The 17,721-nt window shown below is 40.7% G+C and overlaps 2 long non-coding RNA genes across 2 annotated transcripts; one reads left to right on the top strand and one right to left on the bottom strand.

Annotated features, from left to right (window-relative positions):
* Positions 1–1,455: 1,455 nt before the first annotated feature.
* On the top strand, positions 1,456–3,121 carry LOC108888583 (uncharacterized). Its single transcript, XR_001961852.2, has 3 exons — positions 1,456–1,625; positions 2,168–2,242; positions 2,710–3,121. It is a non-coding gene; the product is annotated as an uncharacterized LOC108888583 (long non-coding RNA).
* On the bottom strand, positions 2,929–3,365 carry LOC127142991 (uncharacterized). The gene is made up of 3 exons (XR_007814156.1): positions 3,328–3,365; positions 3,144–3,179; positions 2,929–3,028 (listed from the first exon to the last, which is right to left on the bottom strand). It is a non-coding gene; the product is annotated as an uncharacterized LOC127142991 (long non-coding RNA).
* Between the last annotated feature and the right edge of the window lie 14,356 nt (positions 3,366–17,721).

The raw sequence follows: 17,721 nt of genomic DNA on the forward strand, positions 1-17,721 counted from the left end.
TTGAGCGACGGTCAGATTATCAGTGTTTTGTCCAACTAAAGGTAAAAAAAATATAGAAACCAAATTTAGAGAAGTTAGTGACTTAAACACAGATTGTTCAATAACATGGCTGTAGTTTTTGTTAACATTTAGCAGAAAACTTCCAATAGAGTTTGTTTTATTGGAGCAGACTCTAGTGGCTGTTATAGGAACTGCATCTTAAATTCAAGCCCTCTGGTTAAAGGAGAGTCTGGTGGTAATCTAGATTTTTCCAAATTCCACCAAAACCAGAATTGAATGTTGCCAAAGTTATGTGAAGTCTGATATCTTACTCTTCTGAGACATAGAGTTAAAACATGTCAAAAACTACAGGGGCCAGCTGTTTGCAAATTATTGAGCCTTTTTAAGACATGAAACTATGAATGTGTGAGCCAATTATACAGATGTATATCTTCATTAGGAAGCAGTGCACTCTTAAAGAAGTCAGAGTATTGACAGATGGACTAACACGTTGGTTTCGATCGTTTTCCTGGGGGTTTATTTACAGCAGAGCATTTCTCAGTTCACATCCTGTGTTATTTTAACTGAAAAGATCTTAAGAATTTCCTCATTGAACTGTCACAAATGCCTCATATCTGCAGTGAGACCACCCACAGCCAGCGGTGATGGAATCATCAATACAGCTGATCAATAACACACAGCTGGAAGGACAGAGCTAATTATCATTCTGTGGCAGTGGAGTTAGCTGCTGTCTAACAGCACGTGACACTGACCACAACTCAAAACTCTAATAAGGATTTTTTTAGGTTTAGAAACACTGGAACTTAATAAACCCCCCTAATTCCCAGAAAATAACACAGAGAAGTCTCTACAGCCTTAAATATAGCACTGATTCTACTGAACTATGTGTAGATGTATTTTCATATGGGAAAGTTCAAACCTGAAATTCCACAAAACCTCCTGTCTACAGCACAGAAATCAAACATCATTCATGATAATGAGGGATGGCTGCATTTTGCTTTTGTAACCATCAGTAGTCAGACGAAGCACTGCCGCCCCCCTGTGTTTATTCCGTCTATTACAGCAGACCAAAAACTGTACATACAAATCATGGATGTATTATAAGAATAAGAATAATGCGTAATAATATACAATAGTAATACATCCATGGCATGCGCCAGCTCTGATAGGACGAAATGAGCGTTACTTCCGGTATCCAGCTCTGATAATAAATACATCCATGTGTCGTGCGCATGGCTGTACGCCAGATCTTATACGTGTAAGCCTTCTCTCAGTCTTTGCGGTGGTTGTATTTTAAGACCAATCAGAGGCGGTTGCTAGGCGGACCAGAATCGACCCGCCAATCAGCGGTTTTTTTTTTTTTTTTTTTTGCCAATGTTAGCTTACGTATATCGTCATTGGCCAGACGTCTCTGGTCATTGGCTGTGATCTTATGGGAGGAGCCAGAGAGGCGGAGAGAGGAAGTCGGAGAACAGATTTAAACCAAGTTTGAAGTATTGCTTCTGTTTGTCAGTGCTGTGAGAAAACGTCGATACTGAAGAGGTCTGGATGCTAAAACAAACTCTGGAGCTGCTTTTTCCCAAACACGAGTGAGACTGGACGCTGAACAAACCTGTGGCGTGAAGGTAAGGCTAACAGTTAGCGGCTAGCGTTAGGATTGATGTTATCGGAGAGTGTTAGCATTAGCAGCTAGCGTTAGCACTAGCATTATGTTGTGTTGATATCGTTTTCATTCATTTCATTATCAGTCGTTTACGTGGCGTGGGTAAGAGTTGGTTTGTGTCTCTGTGACTGAGATAATCTTGAGCCGGTTTGAGTTAAATTCAAGCTTGAAAACTTGCTTTTAACTCTGTGCTCCTCCACAAGTTCTAATCCTCAAGAGTAGGTCACAATATATGAGCTGAGATTACTGTTAGAAATTATTATTACATCTATTTTAAACATCGTTTTTCTCTCTGATCAATAAGTCATATTCTGGTCATGTAATTAATTTATTCACCTCAAAACTTAAAGTGTTTTCTGAGACACTGCTCTAACGTTAAAATGTTCTATTTCCACTAGAATGTTGAATATTTATCAGATGTTTTGGGGATAAACGGTTGATGAGGAATAGGTCATAGTGTATTGATCATTTTCCTTTGTATATTTCTCTCTTTATTTCCCTCAGGTGTCACCACTTTGTCCATGAATGCAGTCTTTGTACAATGGAGAAGTTGTTAGAGACCAGGACAGAGGCCTCCAGGTAATTCACTGACAGCTTTACATCAACTGTCCAACACAGAGCACTGACATTAAACTGCTTATCAGAAAAGTGTAATAATCTGCTATATAAACATAATGCATGAGTAATCTGTATTTAGGAGTAATGTAAAAGTAATTAGTAATATCAGAAGTACAATATAATAGTCAAAGTAATCTGTTACTAGATGTAGTTTGCAACAGTAAAAGTTATCTGTAAATTTAGAAGTAATATGTAATAAGCAAAGTTATATGTAATGGTAAAATGAATCAAATATTAGAGGTAACAGTAAAAGTAATCTGTAATATAAAAGCAATGCAGTATTGTAGGACATAAAAATGCCTTGTTAAAGTTGTGGTTCAGCTGTAATGTAGAATATTTCTCTGTTTTCATGGTTAAACTGTTGATGAGGAATAGGTAGTAGTGTATTGATCATTTTCCTTTGTATGTTTCTCTTTGATTTCCTCCAGGTGTCACCACTTCATCCACAACATCACCTATGATCACAGAGGCATTATCCACGATCGCAGAGACATGGTCCATGATTGGAGAGACATTGTTGAGGATGAGGGAGACATCGTCCACGATCAGAAATGTTGCCTATGATTGCAGAGTCCTTGTCAAAGATGAGAGAGATGTTGTCCATTATCAGAGACATTGTCCCTGACTTGTAGAGACTGGGGTCACCGATTTGACGGCATCGCCTGCGATCAGGGAGACACCATCGAAGATCACAGAGACATTGTCTGTTCCTTACTATACTATAACAAATTTTTTTACTGTTTTTGACTCATTATACTATGACATTTTTTGACCATTTTTGACAGCCTTACTATACTATGACATTTTTTGACCATTTTTGATGTCTAGCTATAATATGAAAATTTTTAACCATTTTTGACACCTTACTATACTATGACATTCTTTGACAATTTTTGACCTTACTATACTATGACATTTTTTGACCATTTTGACACCTTATTATACTATGACATTTTTTAACCATTTTTGATGCCTTACTATACTATGATATTTTTGACCATTTTTGATAACTAGCTATAATATGAAAATTTTTAACCATTTTTGACACCTTACTATACTATGACATTTTTTGACCATTTTTGACGCCTTACTATGACATTTTTGACGCCTTATATACTGACATTTTTTGACGCCTTATATACTATGACATTTTTTGACCGTTTTTGACTCCTTACTATACTATGACATTTTCTGACCATTTTCATGCCTTACTATACTATGAAATTTTTTGACCATTTTTCATGCCTTACTATACTATGAAATTTTTTGATGGTTTTTCATGCCTTCCTATACTATGACATTTTTTGATGGTTTTTGACTCCTTACTATACTATGACATTTTTTGACCATTTTTGACATGCCTTACTTATACTATGACATTTTTTGACATTTTTGATGTTATTTATGACATTGACCTTACTATACTATGACATTTTTTTGACCATTTTTTCATGCTCTTACTATACTATGACATTTTTTGACCATGTTTCTGATGCCTTACTATACTATGACATTTTTTGACACCTTACTATACCATGACAATTTTTTTCATGTTTTGATTTTTGATTTGACATTTTTTGATCATTTTCAACACCATACTATAATATGAAATTCTTTATATATTTTAATGGCATGCTACAGTATGAAATTTTTCGGCTATTTTTGATGCCTCAATATACTATGACAATTTTTTAATATTTTGATACATTGTCATACGTGACATGTTTTGATAGTGTTTGACGTCTATTTGATGTCTTGATTCCTTACCTTAATGTGACATTTTAACATCTACTTTGGACTGCTTTTACTTTTGCATTGCACACATTTTATATTACAGATTACTTCTACTGTTCTCAAATATTAGATTAGTTTTACTATTATGTATTACTTTTCTTATTAAATATTACTTCTAAACTTACAGATAACTTTAATTGCTGCAAGTTAGATTTAGTAACAAATTAACTTCTACACCTTACTTCTGGTATTGCGAATTACATTTAAATCATTTCTACTAATACAAATTACTTATGCACTACTTTATATAGCAGATTATTTCTATTATTATTATTATTTTCTGATATACTGAATACTGAACATGAAAAGTGTAAAGTCAGTGCTGTGTTTTGGACAGTTGATGTAAAGCTATTTGTGAATTGCCAAGAGTCCTCTGTCCTGGTCTCAAAGAACTTCGTCATTGTATGAAGACTCTGTGATCGTGGACTACGTCTCTGTGATCGTGGACAATGCCTCTGAGATTATGGACAAAGTCTCTGCGATCATCGACAATGTCTCTGAACGCCGGCAATGCCAACTTATCGGGGACCGAGTCACCACGAGTCATGGACAATGTCTCCGATCGTGGACGATGTGGTGGACGAAGTGGTGACACCTGGAGGAAATCAAAGATCAAATCATTTAGTGTTTGTTGGCTCTGAGGTGATTGATATTGTTTGGTGAGAAGGTGAGGAGAGCTACAGTCACTTTGTCCACAGATATGACATTGACAACTATTGTAATATTTTTTTTTAACACCAAGAATGCCAAATATTTGCTTCAAGACAAAGCCTTAAGAGGTGAGAATATAATAGCTTTCTTTGTCATATGATAAATAGTAAATACTGCTGATTAAGCAAAACAAGACATCTGAAAACGTCACCTTGAGCTCTGAGCAATTACAGTTAGTACTTTTCAGATTTAACAGACACGATTAATCAGTTCTTATTACAAAATTTATTAAATACCAAGGTTTGGACGTTGTCTCTCTGCGATCGTGGATGATGTCTCTGTGATCGTGGACAATGTCTCTGTGATCGTGGACAATGTCTCTGAGATTATGGACAAAGTCTCTGCGATCATCGACAATGTTTCTGAACGCCAGCAATGCCGACTTATCGGGGACCGAGTCACCACGAGTCATGGACAATGTCTCAGATCGTGGACGATGTCTCCCTCATCCTCAACAATGTCTCTCTGATCATGGACCATGTCTCTGTGATCGTGGACGATGTGGTGGATGAAGTGGTGACACCTGGAGGAAATCAAAAAGAAACATACAAAGGAAAATGATCAGTTACTTTTAGCATTATACTTTTCTGATGTATTCAATACTGAACATGAACAGTTTGATGTCAGTGCTGTGTGTTGGACAGTTGATGTAAAGCTATTTGTGAATTACCTGGGGGCCTCTGTCCTGGTCTCACAGAACTTTTTCGTTGTACAAAGACTCTCTGCGATCGTGGACTACGTCTCTGTGATTGTGGACTAGGTCTCTGTGATCGCGGACAGTGTCTCTGAGATTATGGACAAAGTCTCTGCAATCATTGACAATGTGTCTGTGATTGTGGACGATGTCTCTAAGATGATAGACTGTTTCTCTGTGACCATTAACAATGTCAGCTGATCGCGGTCATGCCGTCGAATCGAGGAACCACAGTGTCACTACCGATTCTTGCGCAGAGCTCTGCGAAGCAGTGACAATGTCTCTGATCATGGACAACGTCTCTCTCATCTTTGACAAGGTCTCTGCGATCACAGACAATGTCTCTGATTGTGGACGATATCTCCCTCATCCTCAACAATGTCTCTCCGATCATGGACCATGTCTCTACGATCGTGGACGATGTGGCGGACGAAGTGGTGACACCTGGAGGAAATCAAAGATCAAATCATTTAGTGTTTGTTGGCTCTGAGGTGTTTGATATTGTTTGGTGAGAAGGTGAGGACAGCTACAGTCACTTTGTCCACAGATATGACATTGACAACTATTGTAATATTTTTTTTTAACACCAAGAATGCCAAATATTTGCTTCAAGACAAAGCCTTAAGAGGTGAGAATATAATAGCTTTCTTTGTCATATGATAAATAGTAAATACTGCTGATTAAGCAAAACAAGACATCTGAAAACGTCACCTTGAGCTCTGAGCAATTACAGTTAGTACTTTTTCAGATTTAATAGACAGGATTAATCAGTTCTTATTACAAAATTTATTAAATACCAAGGTTTGGACGTTGTCTCTCTGAGATCGTGGATGATGTCTCTGTGATCGTGGACTACGTCTCTGTGATCGTGGACAATGTCTCTGAGATTATGGACAAAGTCTCTGCGATCATCGACAATGTCTCTGAACGCCGGCAATGCCGACTTATCGGGGACCGAGTCACCACGAGTCATGGACAATGTCTCCGATCGAGGACGATGTCTCCCTCATCCTCAACAATGTCTCTCCGATCATGGACCATGTCTCTGTGATCGTGGACGATGTGGTGGACGAAGTGGTGACACCTGGAGGAAATCAAAAAGAAACATACAAAGGAAAATGATCAGTTACTTTTAGCATTATACTTTTCTGATGTATTCAATACTGAACATGAACAGTTTGATGTCAGTGCTGTGTGTTGGACAGTTGATGTAAAGCTATTTGTGAATTACCTGGGGGCCTCTGTCCTGGTCTCACAGAACTTCTTCGTTGTACAAAGACTCGCTGCGATCGTGGACTAGGTCTCTGTGATCGCGGACAGTGTCTCTGAGATTATGGACAAAGTCTCTGCAATCATTGACAATGTGTCTGTGATCGTGGACAATGTCTCTAAGATGATAGACTGTTTCTCTGTGACCATTAACAATGTCAGCTGATCGCGGTCATGCCGTCGAATCGAGGAACCACAGTGTCACTACCGATTCTTGCGCAGAGCTCTGCGAAGCAGTGACAATGTCTCTGATCATGGACAACGTCTCTCTCATCTTTGACAAGGTCTCTGCGATCACAGACAATGTCTCTGATTGTGGACGATATCTCCCTCATCCTCAACAATGTCTCTCCGATCATGGACCATGTCTCTACGATCGTGGACGATGTGGCGGACGAAGTGGTGACACCTGGAGGAAATCAAAGATCAAATCATTTAGTGTTTGTTGGCTCTGAGGTGTTTGATATTGTTTGGTGAGAAGGTGAGGACAGCTACAGTCACTTTGTCCACAGATATGACATTGACAACTATTGTAATATTTTTTTTTAACACCAAGAATGCCAAATATTTGCTTCAAGACAAAGCCTTAAGAGGTGAGAATATAATAGCTTTCTTTGTCATATGATAAATAGTAAATACTGCTGATTAAGCAAAACAAGACATCTGAAAACGTCACCTTGAGCTCTGAGCAATTACAGTCAGTACTTTTTCAGATTTAATAGACAGGATTAATCAGTTCTTATTACAAAATTTATTAAATACCAAGGTTTGGACGTTGTCTCTCTGAGATCGTGGATGATGTCTCTGTGATCGTGGACTACGTCTCTGTGATCGTGGACAATGTCTCTGAGATTATGGACAAAGTCTCTGCGATCATCGACAATGTCTCTGAACGCCGGCAATGCCGACTTATCGGGGACCGAGTCACCACGAGTCATGGACAATGTCTCCGATCGAGGACGATGTCTCCCTCATCCTCAACAATGTCTCTCCGATCATGGACCATGTCTCTGTGATTGTGGACATCTCTGTGATCGTGGACTACGTCTCTGTGATCGTGGACAGTGCCTCTGAGATTATGGACAAAGTCTCTGCGATCATCGACAATGTCTCTGAACGCCGGCAATGCCGACTTATCGGGGACCGAGTCACCACGAGTCATGGACAATGTCTCCGATCGTGGACGATGTCTCCCTCATCCTCAACAATGTCTCCCCGATCATGGACCATGTCTCTGTGATCGTGGACGATGTGGTGGACGAAGTGGTGACACCTGGAGGAAATCAAAAAGAAACATACAAAGGAAAATGATCAGTTACTTTTAGCATTATACTTTTCTGATGTATTCAATACTGAACATGAACAGTTTGATGTCAGTGCTGTGTGTTGGACAGTTGATGTAAAGCTATTTGTGAATTACCTGGGGGCCTCTGTCCTGGTCTCACAGAACTTCTTCGTTGTACAAAGGCTCTCTGCGATCGTGGACTAGGTCTCTGTGATCGCGGACAGTGTCTCTGAGATTATGGACAAAGTCTCTGCAATCATTGACAATGTGTCTGTGATCGTGGACGATGTCTCTAAGATGATAGACTGTTTCTCTGTGACCATTAACAATATCAGCTGATCGCGGTCATGCCGTCGAATCGAGGAACCACAGTGTCACTACCGATTCTTGCGCAGAGCTCTGCGAAGCAGTGACAATGTCTCTGATCATGGACAACGTCTCTCTCATCTTTGACAAGGTCTCTGCGATCACAGACAATGTCTCTGATTGTGGACGATATCTCCCTCATCCTCAACAATGTCTCTCCGATCATGGACCATGTCTCTACGATCGTGGACGATGTGGCGGACGAAGTGGTGACACCTGGAGGAAATCAAAGAGAAACATACAAAGGAAAATGATCAATACACTACTACCTATTCCTCATCAACAGTTTAACCATGAAAACAGTACGGTGTAGTCTAGTGTGTCTCGCACACACACATAATTAAGAATGTTTGATCACGTCCTATCAAACTGAAGGTACGATATTTTTCAATCCCATTTTGACTGATCCTGAACAAATACAGTCCAAGACAGAACATTTAGTGTTTGTTAGTCCTGAGGTGTTTGATATTGTTTGGTGAGAAGGTGAGGAGAGCTACAGTCACTTTGTCCACAGATATGACATTGACAACTATTGTAATTTTTTTTTTTAACACCAAGAATGCCAAATATTTGCTTCAAGACAAAGCCTTAAGAGGTGAGAATATAATAGCTTTCTTTGTCATATGATAAATAGTAAATACTGCTGATTAAGCAAAACAAGACATCTGAAAATGTCACCTTGAGCTCTGAGCAATTACAGTTAGTACTTTTTCAGATTTAATAGACAGGATTAATCAGTTCTTATTACTAAATTTATTAAATACCAAGGTTTGGACGTTGTCTCTCTGAGATCGTGGATGATGTCTCTGTGATCGTGGACTACGTCTCTGTGATCGTGGACAATGTCTCTGAGATTATGGACAAAGTCTCTGCGATCATCGACAATGTCTCTGAACGCCGGCAATGCCGACTTATCGGGGACCGAGTCACCACGAGTCATGGACAATGTCTCCGATCGAGGACGATGTCTCCCTCATCCTCAACAATGTCTCTCCGATCATGGACCATGTCTCTGTGATCGTGGACATCTCTGTGATCGTGGACTACGTCTCTGTGATCGTGGACAATGCCTCTGAGATTATGGACAAAGTCTCTGCGATCATCGACAATGTCTCTGAACGCCGGCAATGCCGACTTATCGGGGACCGAGTCACCACGAGTCATGGACAATGTCTGCGATCGTGGACGATGTCTCCCTCATCCTCAACAATGTCTCCCCGATCATGGACCATGTCTCTGTGATCGTGGACGATGTGGTGGACGAAGTGGTGACACCTGGAGGAAATCAAAAAGAAACATACAAAGGAAAATGATCAGTTACTTTTAGCATTATACTTTTCTGATGTATTCAATACTGAACATGAACAGTTTGATGTCAGTGCTGTGTGTTGGACAGTTGATGTAAAGCTATTTGTGAATTACCTGGGGGCCTCTGTCCTGGTCTCACAGAACTTCTTCGTTGTACAAAGACTCGCTGCGATCGTGGACTAGGTCTCTGTGATCGCGGACAGTGTCTCTGAGATTATGGACAAAGTCTCTGCAATCATTGACAATGTGTCTGTGATCGTGGACAATGTCTCTAAGATGATAGACTGTTTCTCTGTGACCATTAACAATATCAGCTGATCGCGGTCATGCCGTCGAATCGAGGAACCACAGTGTCACTACCGATTCTTGCGCAGAGCTCTGCGAAGCAGTGACAATGTCTCTGATCATGGACAACGTCTCTCTCATCTTTGACAAGGTCTCTGCGATCACAGACAATGTCTCTGATTGTGGACGATATCTCCCTCATCCTCAACAATGTCTCTCCGATCATGGACCATGTCTCTACGATCGTGGACGATGTGGCGGACGAAGTGGTGACACCTGGAGGAAATCAAAGATCAAATCATTTAGTGTTTGTTGGCTCTGAGGTGTTTGATATTGTTTGGTGAGAAGGTGAGGAGAGCTACAGTCACTTTGTCCACAGATATGACATTGACAACTATTGTAATTTTTTTTTTTAACACCAAGAATGCCAAATATTTGCTTCAAGACAAAGCCTTAAGAGGTGAGAATATAATAGCTTTCTTTGTCATATGATAAATAGTAAATACTGCTGATTAAGCAAAACAAGACATCTGAAAACGTCACCTTGAGCTCTGAGCAATTACAGTCAGTACTTTTTCAGATTTAATAGACAGGATTAATCAGTTCTTATTACAAAATTTATTAAATACCAAGGTTTGGACGTTGTCTCTCTGAGATCGTGGATGATGTCTCTGTGATCGTGGACTACGTCTCTGTGATCGTGGACAATGTCTCTGAGATTATGGACAAAGTCTCTGCGATCATCGACAATGTCTCTGAACGCCGGCAATGCCGACTTATCGGGGACCGAGTCACCACGAGTCATGGACAATGTCTCCGATCGAGGACGATGTCTCCCTCATCCTCAACAATGTCTCTCCGATCATGGACCATGTCTCTGTGATCGTGGACATCTCTGTGATCGTGGACTACGTCTCTGTGATCGTGGACAATGCCTCTGAGATTATGGACAAAGTCTCTGCGATCATCGACAATGTCTCTGAACGCCGGCAATGCCGACTTATCGGGGACCGAGTCACCACGAGTCATGGACAATGTCTGCGATCGTGGACGATGTCTCCCTCATCCTCAACAATGTCTCCCCGATCATGGACCATGTCTCTGTGATCGTGGACGATGTGGTGGACGAAGTGGTGACACCTGGAGGAAATCAAAAAGAAACATACAAAGGAAAATGATCAGTTACTTTTAGCATTATACTTTTCTGATGTATTCAATACTGAACATGAACAGTTTGATGTCGGTGCTGTGTGTTGGACAGTTGATGTAAAGCTATTTGTGAATTACCTGGGGGCCTCTGTCCTGGTCTCACAGAACTTCTTCGTTGTACAAAGACTCGCTGCGATCGTGGACTAGGTCTCTGTGATCGCGGACAGTGTCTCTGAGATTATGGACAAAGTCTCTGCAATCATTGACAATGTGTCTGTGATCGTGGACAATGTCTCTAAGATGATAGACTGTTTCTCTGTGACCATTAACAATGTCAGCTGATCGCGGTCATGCCGTCGAATCGAGGAACCACAGTGTCACTACCGATTCTTGCGCAGAGCTCTGCGAAGCAGTGACAATGTCTCTGATCATGGACAACGTCTCTCTCATCTTTGACAAGGTCTCTGCGATCACAGACAATGTCTCTGATTGTGGACGATATCTCCCTCATCCTCAACAATGTCTCTCCGATCATGGACCATGTCTCTACGATCGTGGACGATGTGGCGGACGAAGTGGTGACACCTGGAGGAAATCAAAGATCAAATCATTTAGTGTTTGTTGGCTCTGAGGTGTTTGATATTGTTTGGTGAGAAGGTGAGGAGAGCTACAGTCACTTTGTCCACAGATATGACATTGACAACTATTGTAATTTTTTTTTTTTAACACCAAGAATGCCAAATATTTGCTTCAAGACAAAGCCTTAAGAGGTGAGAATATAATAGCTTTCTTTGTCATATGATAAATAGTAAATACTGCTGATTAAGCAAAACAAGACATCTGAAAACGTCACCTTGAGCTCTGAGCAATTACAGTTAGTACTTTTTCAGATTTAATAGACAGGATTAATCAGTTCTTATTACAAAATTTATTAAATACCAAGGTTTGGACGTTGTCTCTCTGAGATCGTGGATGATGTCTCTGTGATCGTGGACAATGTCTCTGAGATTATGGACAAAGTCTCTGCGATCATCGACAATGTCTCTGAACGCCGGCAATGCCGACTTATCGGGGACCGAGTCACCACGAGTCATGGACAATGTCTCCGATCGAGGACGATGTCTCCCTCATCCTCAACAATGTCTCTCCGATCATGGACCATGTCTCTGTGATCGTGGACATCTCTGTGATCGTGGACTACGTCTCTGTGATCGTGGACAATGCCTCTGAGATTATGGACAAAGTCTCTGCGATCATCGACAATGTCTCTGAACGCCGGCAATGCCGACTTATCGGGGACCGAGTCACCACGAGTCATGGACAATGTCTGCGATCGTGGACGATGTCTCCCTCATCCTCAACAATGTCTCCCCGATCATGGACCATGTCTCTGTGATCGTGGACGATGTGGTGGACGAAGTGGTGACACCTGGAGGAAATCAAAAAGAAACATACAAAGGAAAATGATCAGTTACTTTTAGCATTATACTTTTCTGATGTATTCAATACTGAACATGAACAGTTTGATGTCGGTGCTGTGTGTTGGACAGTTGATGTAAAGCTATTTGTGAATTACCTGGGGGCCTCTGTCCTGGTCTCACAGAACTTCTTCGTTGTACAAAGACTCGCTGCGATCGTGGACTAGGTCTCTGTGATCGCGGACAGTGTCTCTGAGATTATGGACAAAGTCTCTGCAATCATTGACAATGTGTCTGTGATCGTGGACAATGTCTCTAAGATGATAGACTATTTCTCTGTGACCATTAACAATGTCAGCTGATCGCGGTCATGCCGTCGAATCGAGGAACCACAGTGTCACTACCGATTCTTGCGCAGAGCTCTGCGAAGCAGTGACAATGTCTCTGATCATGGACAACGTCTCTCTCATCTTTGACAAGGTCTCTGCGATCACAGACAATGTCTCTGATTGTGGACGATATCTCCCTCATCCTCAACAATGTCTCTCCGATCATGGACCATGTCTCTACGATCGTGGACGATGTGGCGGACGAAGTGGTGACACCTGGAGGAAATCAAAGATCAAATCATTTAGTGTTTGTTGGCTCTGAGGTGTTTGATATTGTTTGGTGAGAAGGTGAGGAGAGCTACAGTCACTTTGTCCACAGATATGACATTGACAACTATTGTAATTTTTTTTTTTAACACCAAGAATGCCAAATATTTGCTTCAAGACAAAGCCTTAAGAGGTGAGAATATAATAGCTTTCTTTGTCATATGATAAATAGTAAATACTGCTGATTAAGCAAAACAAGACATCTGAAAACGTCACCTTGAGCTCTGAGCAATTACAGTCAGTACTTTTTCAGATTTAATAGACAGGATTAATCAGTTCTTATTACAAAATTTATTAAATACCAAGGTTTGGACGTTGTCTCTCTGAGATCGTGGATGATGTCTCTGTGATCGTGGACTACGTCTCTGTGATCGTGGACAATGTCTCTGAGATTATGGACAAAGTCTCTGCGATCATCGACAATGTCTCTGAACGCCGGCAATGCCGACTTATCGGGGACCGAGTCACCACGAGTCATGGACAATGTCTCCGATCGAGGACGATGTCTCCCTCATCCTCAACAATGTCTCTCCGATCATGGACCATGTCTCTGTGATCGTGGACATCTCTGTGATCGTGGACTACGTCTCTGTGATCGTGGACAATGCCTCTGAGATTATGGACAAAGTCTCTGCGATCATCGACAATGTCTCTGAACGCCGGCAATGCCGACTTATCGGGGACCGAGTCACCACGAGTCATGGACAATGTCTGCGATCGTGGACGATGTCTCCCTCATCCTCAACAATGTCTCCCCGATCATGGACCATGTCTCTGTGATCGTGGACGATGTGGTGGACGAAGTGGTGACACCTGGAGGAAATCAAAAAGAAACATACAAAGGAAAATGATCAGTTACTTTTAGCATTATACTTTTCTGATGTATTCAATACTGAACATGAACAGTTTGATGTCGGTGCTGTGTGTTGGACAGTTGATGTAAAGCTATTTGTGAATTACCTGGGGGCCTCTGTCCTGGTCTCACAGAACTTCTTCGTTGTACAAAGACTCGCTGCGATCGTGGACTAGGTCTCTGTGATCGCGGACAGTGTCTCTGAGATTATGGACAAAGTCTCTGCAATCATTGACAATGTGTCTGTGATTGTGGACAATGTCTCTAAGATGATAGACTGTTTCTCTGTGACCATTAACAATGTCAGCTGATCGCGGTCATGCCGTCGAATCGAGGAACCACAGTGTCACTACCGATTCTTGCGCAGAGCTCTGCGAAGCAGTGACAATGTCTCTGATCATGGACAACGTCTCTCTCATCTTTGACAAGGTCTCTGCGATCACAGACAATGTCTCTGATTGTGGACGATATCTCCCTCATCCTCAACAATGTCTCTCCGATCATGGACCATGTCTCTACGATCGTGGACGATGTGGCGGACGAAGTGGTGACACCTGGAGGAAATCAAAGATCAAATCATTTAGTGTTTGTTGGCTCTGAGGTGTTTGATATTGTTTGGTGAGAAGGTGAGGAGAGCTACAGTCACTTTGTCCACAGATATGACATTGACAACTATTGTAATATTTTTTTTTAACACCAAGAATGCCAAATATTTGCTTCAAGACAAAGCCTTAAGAGGTGAGAATATAATAGCTTTCTTTGTCATATGATAAATAGTAAATACTGCTGATTAAGCAAAACAAGACATCTGAAAACGTCACCTTGAGCTCTGAGCAATTACAGTTAGTACTTTTTCAGATTTAATAGACAGGATTAATCAGTTCTTATTACAAAATTTATTAAATACCAAGGTTTGGACGTTGTCTCTCTGAGATCGTGGATGATGTCTCTGTGATCGTGGACTACGTCTCTGTGATCGTGGACAATGTCTCTGAGATTATGGACAAAGTCTCTGCGATCATCGACAATGTCTCTGAACGCCGGCAATGCCGACTTATCGGGGACCGAGTCACCACGAGTCATGGACAATGTCTCCAATCATGGACGATGTCTCCCTCATCCTCAACAATGTCTCTCCGATCATGGACCATGTCTCTGTGATTGTGGACATCTCTGTGATCGTGGACTATGTCTCTGTGATCGTGGACAATGCCTCTGAGATTATGGACAAAGTCTCTGCGATCATCGACAATGTCTCTGAACGCCGGCAATGCCGACTTATCGGGGACCGAGTCACCACGAGTCATGGACAATGTCTCCGATCGTGGACGATGTCTCCCTCATCCTCAACAATGTCTCCCCGATCATGGACCATGTCTCTGTGATCGTGGACGATGTGGCGGACGAAGTGGTGACACCTGGAGGAAATCAAAGAGAAACATACAAAGGAAAATGATCAATACACTACTACCTATTCCTCATCAACAGTTTAACCATGAAAACAGTACGGTGTAGTCTAGTGTGTCTCGCATACACACATAATTAAGAATGTTTGATCACGTCCTATCAAACTGAAGGTACGATATTTTTCAATCCCATTTTGACTGATCAACAGTTTAACCACAAAAACACAGAGAAATATTAAACATTACAGCTGAACCATAACATTTAACAAATATTAAGAGGCTGTTTCAGAAAATGAACAGTTCACTGTCATCATCTCCTGAAGAACTAACATCAACAATTATTTGGGGAAAAGTAAAATGATTATTAATTGTGTGTCTATCAACTAATAACTGAAGCAGTCATGTATGTAACTGTGAACTGCACAATAAACACTATCATTTAAGTCAATTTTTGGATGCAGGCTTTTAACTTGTGTTGTTTATTGTACTGTAACAGTAAAAAGTCTGAGTATCTCTTCCACCACAGACGGTCACACAGAAACATTATTTTAACCTTCTTCTTACACATATTCAAAATGTTTTCATTTTGTGTTTTCGTTTAATGAATAACAAGCAAACTTACAAAAGTCTTAACAGCAGCTTATGTGAAGACTTTTATTAAGCGTAGAACTAGTCTTTATAAACTGTAAAGATATTTTTAAAATCATCCTCTGACCAACAGTTACAATTAACACACCTATGAACAATTCATTTCAACATTTTATTTGTGGAATTGATATTGTTTTGTACAGTGTACTCTAGTGTGTCTAGCACATAAATAATAATTACAAATTTCTGATCATGTGCAATCAAACTGAAGTTAAGATATTTTTCAATCCCATTTTGACTGATGTTTAACAATAACAAGACAAGACAGAAGATGTATCATTTGTTAGTTCTGAAGTATTTGAAATTATTTGGTGAAAAGGTGAGCAGAGCTACAGTCAATCTGTCCACAAACAAAACATTGACTAAATACTAAAGCCTGACAATTACAAATAAAACTTGACTGACCTAAAAGAGAAAAGCAATGTAAAATCAGTGATCACAAACAGATACACAATGATCAGTCCATAAATCACCATATATAGACTCAAAATGACCAGGCTGCAACACAACATTACAAAGACACACAAAATGGCTGATCAAATATTTTGTGATTGCACACACGGACACAAAACCAGAAAGGCACATAAAGGCAGAAATATAGTAAAGCTGACTATAAACAAATGTAAACCAACCAGGTAGAGACACAAACGATGCAAAGTGACCACAAAGAGATCAGAACCAGATGCTTTACCACCACAAATGGACTTAACATAATCAGGATGGAACACAAAACTACAGAGAGACGCCTACTGAGTTGTCATGTCCAAATCTGGTGCCGAAAACTCATGTCAGAGACGCAATTAGTCGCAGAAATACAAACACACTCTTAGCCACACAATAAAAGATGTCTGATGGAGGAAATAAGACCAAAAGAGGAATGAAACACGATGCACAGGAGGCTAATGCTCGCCGGTAACTTGTTAGCTTGTTAGTCTTACCTGCGTCATCCAGTCTCACTTGTGTTCCACAAAAACGGGCTCCAAAGCTTGTTTTACCATCCAGACTTCTTCAGTAATGAAGTCTCTCGGAGTGCCCACAAACCGATGCGACGAAGAGATGTCTAAAACGTTGGTTTTACTCCGTATTTTCACTCGTTTTTCCGACTTTGTTTCTCCGCCGCTCCGCTCTCCCTTCCGGAATTCATGGGCAGTGATGACGACATACGCCAGGCAACGTTAACCAACATCGACAGACAAACGCTGATTGGTCGGTTGATTCTGCTCCGCCTATTTCGCTTTTGATTGGTCGAAATTAATGTAAACAGCGGATGTTGTTCAAAGCAATGGAAGGGGAATTCCACTATTTTAAAGACGTGTTCGACTTTAGACTGTTACAGAGATTATAAAATTTCCAATTGCTCAAACAGTAAAGGACAGTGCTACTAAATCAAGATTTGTATTATTGTTATCTCAGCAAGTAAACTTCCTCACCAACTCTGCTCTGATAATGTTTTTCAGGTGGTTCATCAGGATAAATCCTGGAAGGGGTTATTTTGCCCAGAAAAAAAAACAGACATATTAATAAAGATAAGCAAGGTTTGATTTGTTTAATTTGTCTTAAAATTTGAAGCTGCAATTTTGAACACAATGGTATTTAAA

The sequence above is a fragment of the Lates calcarifer genome, linkage group LG11 (assembly GCF_001640805.2).
Source record: "Lates calcarifer isolate ASB-BC8 linkage group LG11, TLL_Latcal_v3, whole genome shotgun sequence".
NCBI classification, from domain to species: Eukaryota; Metazoa; Chordata; class Actinopteri; family Centropomidae; genus Lates; species Lates calcarifer.